Source organism: Ursus maritimus, unplaced genomic scaffold (assembly GCF_017311325.1).
Source record: "Ursus maritimus isolate PB19 unplaced genomic scaffold, ASM1731132v1 scaffold_12, whole genome shotgun sequence".
Taxonomy (NCBI): domain Eukaryota; kingdom Metazoa; phylum Chordata; class Mammalia; order Carnivora; family Ursidae; genus Ursus; species Ursus maritimus.
The window spans coordinates 50,697,613-50,706,208 of NW_024423564.1; the positions used below are offsets into that span (position 1 = coordinate 50,697,613).

At 40.2% G+C, this 8,596-nt stretch overlaps 1 long non-coding RNA gene across 1 annotated transcript in view; it reads right to left on the reverse strand.

The window, feature by feature from the left end:
- The window catches only part of LOC103663047, a 30,496-nt gene extending 27,791 nt beyond the window's left edge, over nucleotides 1-2,705 (reverse strand). The window contains exon 1 of the long non-coding RNA XR_568649.2: nucleotides 2,199-2,705. This is a non-coding gene — a long non-coding RNA (uncharacterized LOC103663047). The remainder of the gene's footprint in view (nucleotides 1-2,198) is intronic.
- Between the last annotated feature and the right edge of the window lie 5,891 nt (nucleotides 2,706-8,596).

Sequence of the window (8,596 nt, forward strand, 5' to 3'; positions counted from 1 at the left end):
CATGAGAACTGTCAGCCAAACTCTACCAAACACTTAAAATAGTTCCAGAACCAAGAGTCAAGGGAAGGTCTATGTGATCCAGAGGTGGTACACTTGATAATTGTTCAACTGCATACTTGAAAACAGCATTTATCAAAGCGTATTTAGTAAAAATCCAGTTCCATGAAATATAAATGGTTTGTGAAGTATAGGTAAAAATTACCATGGTCACATAAATTTGATGAGCAAAACCAAACAATTTTATTTAGAACAGGAGTTCTCACAACCTTTAATATGTCATCATATATTGGGAATGTCTAAGAAACTTCTAAGCTCTCTAAAGCGTGTTCCTATATTTTTTTAAAGACATCTGTGGAAGTTCGGATTAATGTTTAGCAAATAGTCACTCCCTCTGCCCCCACCGTAGGTGCAGTATCCTACCCAACACCATTGACATTGGGATTGGACACGTGACTTGCTCTGGTCAATGGAACATTAGACGCCTTAGATGTTCTGGCACAGATCAGTTTCTCCCTTACACTTCTGCAAGAACCTGTCTTGGTTAGCCACCTATATTAGACTGATGATAGACACATAGAGAAAATCTGAACCCAACCAGTAGCTTAAAATCAAGCCATGGTGACTACAGCCCTGATGCCAAGTATGCAGTGGAGCCCAGCCTAGACCAGCTGAACTAGGGTAGAACTGCAGACAGTGAGCATGAAAATAAATGTGTATGGGGGACGAGCCACTGAGATAGTGAGGTTAGCCGTCACCAAAAGCAGACTAAACACATCAATGAAGTAGGTTCCACGCAAAACGATTTGGGAAAACAGGCTTGAGTCTTTCAAAATCTCTCTTTCTACCAACCTACCATCATTCTCCAGTGTTTAAGAAACTTAGTGCAGCCTTTTCAATTGAATAAACATTACAGTTTTCATTGTGATTCACATATCTACAGTTCCACATAACAAAGCCTGGGAGTTAAGACGAGCAGTTCCATTTCCCAACTAAGTAGGGGACTAGCGGGGCTAATGATGGGCAGAGAAGCCCATGGAACCTGGATCTCCAGAGTCTTGGCCCTGGCACTTTCCTCCTACACTTTGTTGCCCCTCTTACTTTCTATTAAAAGCCCTTTGTGCTCTGGGCGCCTGGGTGGCTCAGTTGGTTAAGCATCTGACCTCGGTTCAGGTCATGACCTCAGGGTCCTGGGATCGAGCCCTGCAATGGGCTCCCCACTCAGTGGGGAGTTTGCTTGTCCCTCTCCCTCTGCCCCTCCCTCTGCTCCTGCCCCAACTCATGCTGTCTCTCTGTCTCTCTCTCAAATAAATAAACAAAATCTTTAAAAAAAAAAAACTCCATGCTCGTGTATTTAGTTCCAAATTTCTATTTTCAGACATACTTTCTGATTTAGAAATTCTGTAATTAAAAAATGACTTCAAAACAATCTCCAGTTGAATAATATGTGTGGGTTGCATATTTTGAACATTAATAATACCAAGAAGCTTTCCATTTATTTAGTTGCACAAAAATCGTTTTCCAATGTCCTCTACCCAAAATGGCCCAAGTAACTTTAAAAGCTACTCTAAAGGATAGAGAGCTATGGGAAATGACTAAATCGCACTGAAAGCAGTACTCTGCTCATAAAAAGTTCAAAAATTAGGCAATCTGGGTGGTAGAAAGATATAAACCAAAGGAACCGGGACATAGTCCTGAACAAGTCCCAAAATTTGTAACATGGACAAGTTATGTGCTCAAGTCCTGAAACCAATAGCTGCACATGTTTTTAAAATTATTCCTATTGAACGTGTTTGAGGGCAGTTGGTATCTTCAGCATGGCCTCTCCCTTGTATATGACATCTGCTATTGACCTACTAGTCCCAGGCACCGTGCTTTGTTTTAGTGTCACAAGGCTTTTTTTTTTTTCTTTTTAAGATTTTATTTATTTATTTGAGAGAGAGAGAGAGCATGAGCAGCAGGGGAGGGGAAGAGGGAGAGGAAAAAGCAGCCTCCCCACTGAGCAGAGAGCCCATTGTGGAGCTGGATCCCAGGACCCTGGGATCATGACCTGAGCTGAAGGCAGACCCTTAACCAACTGAGCCACCCAGGCACATGCAAGGCTCTTGACTCCCAACGCCCTCCACAGAGATCCTAGGAAGCATTCAACTAGTGCCTCAAAGTCCTACCCATCAAAAATATTTCTCTGACACAGACAATACCTTACTTCTGTAGGAGTGGAAACAGTACAGCATTTCTCAAGGGCACTTTGCCAGTTTCATTCATTCATTTTCCACATCCTGTCTGTGCCAGGCACTCTTCTAGGGCTGTAGATACTGTAGTGAAAAAGCAGATAAAATTTTCTGCCCTTTTGCAGCTGACATTCTAGGGGGTGGGAGGTGGGGGAAGATAGGTTACTCTAGGGGAGAAAAAGAAATGAATTAAAATGTCATTAACAAGCAGAAGGTCAGAAATTCTCCACAGAAAACTTAAGCGTAATAGGGAAGGGAATGGATGTAGGTTATAGTCTTAAATAAGGTGGTCCGGGAAGATCTCAATGATAAGGCCATGTTTAACTCCATATAATGTTTTAAGTTTTAGAGCTACAAAATAGAGAGACCAAATGCAAACACACTAAGTGCTATTTGTCATTATCTTAAGAAGGCAGGATTTGGAGTCATTATGCTGTGTTCTATATGTGTGTGCTTGTGTGTTTCTAATTAGCTGGAATTTTTGAGAATGATGTACTTAGGCATCTCTATTTTTAAAAGACTCCCCCAGGCAATTCTGATGCACAACAGATATAAAATTGTTTCCTTCCCACCCTACATTTTAGATTCTATGGTCAAAAGATCTCGAGAATCTGAGCATACTAAATTCAATATTTCAAGTTTTATATACATAAATCTTCCTGAAATCCAATCAATTAGATTACTAAGGAGTCATACATAAATACTTTGCAGTGCACTGTGAGAAATACGTAATGTAGTCCAAGTAAAGAGGTTAGCACAATAAACGTTAAGCTACTATCACTGTTATTATTGGAAGAGTCTTAACGGGGAGCAAGGTATTTGATCTGGACCTTGAAAAAGGAATGGGATATACGGGAAAAGACGGGTAAAGGATGTGGAGAAAGGTCAGATATTAGATTTTCTAGGCAGGAGAAATACATGGCCAGAGTCATGGGCAATGAGCTTATCTCAAGCAAAGGCCACTTCTCCTTTCATCCGGTACATGTTCCCTGGGCGATTTGACCATTAGCTCCATGAGCACTGGGTCTGCATTCACCTTGCTCACCGCTTTATCCCAGAACATAGCTGTAGATATTGTTGAATGTTCAAAGCATTTGGACCACAACTGAAAGTTTCCCATTTTAAATGGAACCTCAGGCCATTTTTATGACATCAGTCATCACTTTAACAAGGAGCTAACCAGAGCCATGCTGAGACAGAGTTAAGCAAGACACACTCAAGCGTAAAACTACAATGCAATCATTCTTAGATTTGTACACAACCACAACTCATTTATGTGGTATGGTTAGGAAACTAGAAAAGTCTTTAGAATGAAAATGGCCATTTAATGCTAAAGTTTTTAAAATGTATTTTAACAACGTTGGATGGAAATATTTTAAATGTTTATTACGAATACCTGTGCCTTTTAAACACTGCATATGGAACAAAATTGAGCCTTTTCTTTAATGAATCTATGTTGGTTCCAGATCACAAACTGTGGGCAGTCTAAAAATACCTTTGATCATGGAACATGGCATCAAAAACGGGGATGTACTGTATGGTGACGAATATAACAAAATAAAAATTGTAAAAAAAATAAAATAAAAAATAAATAAAAGTACCTTTGGCTAACTTAAGCTAAGTGTTTGGGTGTTGTTGTTGTTTGTTTATTTGTTTTGAGAAAGAGTGAGTTCATGAGTGTGCACTGGCGTGAGCGGAGTTAGGGAGGGGCAGAGGGAGAGGGAGAAAGGGAATCTAAAGCAGGCCCCACACTCAGTGTGGAGCTTGACACACTGGGGCAGGAGCAGGGTGGCATGGGGGGGAGGTCGGTGGATCTCACAACCCTGAGATCATGACCTGAGCCAAAATCAAGAGTCAGATGTTTAACTGACTGAGTCACCCAGATGCCCTAAGCTAAGTATTTTATTGGAATGTTTCAGGGCAGTCCCCACATTAAAGGAAAATCAGATAACCAATCTTGAAAAGGTTAGGGACCATGCAGTTCCAAGGCTATGTGTGGAAGGGAAGAATAAAGTATCCAAATTCCTGCCCAGAAGCAACTGATCTGCTCAGACCAGATGCTCAGCCTTGCCCAGGAGAGGAGAGTGCACCGTAAGCAACGGCCCCTCTGGAACACAGTACAACCTGCGGAAGGTAGTTTTCTAAAGGATAATCAACAGTGCTGCTTTCAAAAGAGAGCAGAGAGAAGGCTGGACGCATGAAAACACACAGGCCCCACACAGAAACTAATGATCATTTTGAACATCACTGACAGTACTAGATTATAATCCAGTGATCTTCTTGGAACCTACTCAGCTGTTCAAGACTGCTTTTCCCCTGTACTTAATGGTCTCAGATCTTGTACTTTTCAGGTTTCTATTTTGCACAGTTCTTTTGTCTCTCTTTTTCTTGTATTTTTTAAAAGATTTTATTTATTTATTTGAGAGAGGGAGAGACACAGAAAGAGAAAGAGAGAGCACGCACAAGGGGGAGGAGGGGCAGAGGGAGAGAAAGAAGCAGACTCCCTGCTGAGCAAGGAGCCCTGTTCGGGGCTCCATCCCAGGACCCTGGGATCATGACCTGAGCTGAAGGCAGACGCTTAGCGGACAGAGCCACCCAAGCGCACCTCTCTTTTTCTTTTAAAATGATTACCTGTTTCTTGCTACCTTCAATTTGCCTGCTTTGGTACTTTCAATTTACCCACCTAGCTATTTTCAATTTACCTACTTCTACTTGCCTATGGACGAGGAATTGGAACTGAGGGAGCCAAGCCTGTCAGGTGTACGTGTGTAAGGAAGCTTTAAGTGAGTCTGGGTCTCGGAGTAAAATGCGGATGACAGACAGGCTTGGCGTCATCTACGGTACTTGCTGCTCAGGGACTTCTCTTGCTAACACTTAGTTGTTTAGCTATTTTGATGTGACTGAATGAGAAAGTTATCTGTAAATGGTATGCTGCCATTTTTTGAAGAATGCAATGTTCTTTATAATTATTTATTTCATCTTCACCATGGCACTGAAAGGAAGGAAAGGGCAAATATTTGCTCAGGTTTACAAGTATAAAAACGGAGCCACAGAGAGCTTAAAGTGCATGGATGGAAAGGCTAGTATGAACCCCAGGTGTCTGATTTCCACTCTAGAAGTTAGATAATAGATTCAGCTATGTCAATATCAGGAGATCTACAGAACCATAGGTCAGAGGCAGCTTAAAACTCAAGGGATCACTAGGGGATATAACAAGTGTATGATACAAAAGCACGGGGGAAATTCTACATGTCACTATGGAACATGCACTAAACCCTGAGAACAGTGGAAGTAAATGGGAGCAAACAGAACAGTATACATTCACTAAATAGAACCATAAACTTCACTGTGCAATCACTTCTAGCAACAACTTGCATGAAATGCTGAAAATATGTTTACCAATTTTCAGGCAACACAAAACTGGAACACATTACTAATTTATCAAATGCCAAAAACAAGATTCGAGCTGGAACTATTGGGCCAGAATTTAACCATGACGAAATTCAATATAGATTCTTTAAATTTTCATATTTATATCTAAGGTTTGAATTTACAAACATGATACAGGAGAACAGTCACAGGGATGCTGGTTTACTGCAAATCAAGAAATAATGATATTTAGTGTTTATTGAACACAGTGCTGAACATCATGCTAAGATTTTTACATGTATTTGTCAATTCTCATAACAATTCTAAAAAGTAGGCATCATCATCATCATCATCATCCCCTTGTTACAGATGAAAAAACTAACCTGAGAAGTAAAATGCCCAGAGTCTAACAGCTTGTCAGTTTTAAAACAGGGGTTAAACCTACCTAAATCCATGTCTTAGTTAATACGCTACTGTTACTGCTTAAAAATAAATGCCATTAGTAAAAGACTCAAGGAACTCTCTGCAATACTCACATCTCAACTGGAGAACTCCGTGCAGTTTTCTGGGGATGCATAACTTTTCTATTCATCTCTATGTGCCTTTCACAAAGACACAGTCACAGTGTATCCTGAGAGCAATGGAAAGCAGAATAGGAGAAATGAATGAGGGAACTGAGAAGAATCTAAGAGATGCCTTCAAACACACAAACTTGAAACAGGAATTATGCATGGTGTTGAGGAAGAGGCCTAGGCGCTGGGGTTAGCCAGACTGGATCCAGCTCTCTGACCCATGTGACCTTGCACCAGTTTCCCTGTCTGTAAAATGCCCTGGATGATCCTTCCCACCACTGGTGCTGGGAGCACTGGAAACAAGGCATGGGAAGCCCCTTGGCACGGCACTGGTATGGAGATGTGTCCAAGAGATAGTATTATTACTGCTCCTTGTGGAAATTAAGGAAAATGGACTTCACCTTGACATTAGGAAGAAACTTTAAAAATGGCCGCTGTCAGAAAGAGAATTAGCTACCTTGGGAAATAGTGAACTGAAGGCACATTGTCAATTTATACGTGCACTTTAAGGAAATACTGTACTACAGTAGATGAGCTTTTAGATTAAATGTTCTCTGAGGTCTCTTTAAAAGTTGAGATTCTGAATAAGAACATATGTGCTTTCTTTCATCTACAAAATGTGCTGACCAACCCGCCGTGGGACCCTTGACCTTCGGCAGTGTGTGAGAGTATATGGAGACACTTTAGCACCTTCCCCATTCCCGGGTGGGCGGACAGACCCTTTCTAAAAGTCCATCAAAGTAAAGGACTATTGGTAATCCCAGATTGGCAGGCACTCTTCATATTGTTAAAGATATATATATATATGTTATAAAACACACACACACACACACACACACACATATGCTTTATTAATAGCCATAGCTAAATGATCCTGAAGAATAGAGTTAGTTGAGCAGGAGACAACAGAAAAGGAAAGAATGCATGACTGCATGTTAACCTCTTTGGCCACTGCACCCTTCACCCCTTCTCCCAAATGGCAGCCCTGTTAATGAATTACAGCGTTGGGTCTGAGTGCTTCCTTTCACTACCTCACACTACCATGCCATTGGTGAATTGATTTTATTCTTTTTTTTTTTTTAATGAAGGTTTGGTAGTACCTCAAATTTACATGATGTTTTGAAGACCTGAGCTGCCCTGTGTGTTACCTTTTGAACCAGATTTCACTGTAGCATATTTATTTACAAAGGCAGGGCAAAAAGCTTTACTATGTTACTAAAATCTGGGATGATGTAATAGAGTAATTATAAGCTGACCTCAAGCATGGGGAAAGTGTTTTGAGACATTTTGTTTACAAGCCAGAAAAATGAAATCCACCTCTTTGAAGTTTTCCTCCTGACACATTTCTGGCCAGTCTAGAGTAGAGTGATGAGATTTTCCAATACCACGGGATACTGAATTTCTATTTTGAACTTTGGAAAATTTTTACAATATGAAATTTATTAAAGTCACAATGTACTCTGTTCGACGCAGCTCCTCCTGCTTGGAAATCTCTTCCCCTCACTCCTGACTAGATAATTTTCTACTCATCCAAGTTCTCTACTTAAAGGTATCTTCTCCTCAGAGAGCCTTCCCTGTCTACTCTGCATTAGGTCTCTGTGTTCTCTTCCATTTCTCTTCCGTATCTCCTCAAAATTTGTAGTTGTGTATTAAACTGTTAAGATACCAATTCTATCTTGTCTATTCTGTCTCAATATTTATGACAGTGTTTGGTATGTGGTAGGTGCTCAATAAATAGTTGTTGAATGAATGAGTATATTCTAATTTTTTACAACATCAAATCAAAGAAAAACAACTCAATGTTAAATTCTTACTATGGTAAGTCTCTAAAAGTTAAAAGTTTACCTCAGTCCCTCACTACTGCTTTTTTTTTTCAACTTTGGTCCACATTTCTTACTTAAAAATTATCTCACTATAGAATTTTGTTTGTAGGTAGATCCTTTTTGAAAACATGATTTTCTGTTTGTTCATCAAAGATTTGGTCAAAGGTCTTCTGGAAAAACAGGTCAACCAAATCGTGTTTTGACTGGCCACGTGGGCAAAAACATTCATGCACAAAGGTCACAAGCAATGTAAACATTATAAAGGCACAAGACCTACCACAGTTTCATTACTGCATTCCCTAATACTTCCTAGGACTATAATGTGGTCAGGATAATGTTTTGGAGGAAAAGTAAAAAATTTAACTCAAAGTGTGGGTGCATTTAACCAATAGCAGTGGTTTCCAATTGGTTTGCCTCAAAGATTTGCTTTTTGTTTTTCCATTCCCTGATCTTAAACCCCATTCTCACCATGGATCCATGAGAGCAGGGACCAAATCCAGTGTTGTTCATCTCACTTTTAGTGTCTGGCATAAAAAACGGTGCTCAATTAGCAGTCATTGAGCAAATGAATGGATCCTACCTTTAGTATGATTTTCTTTGCACA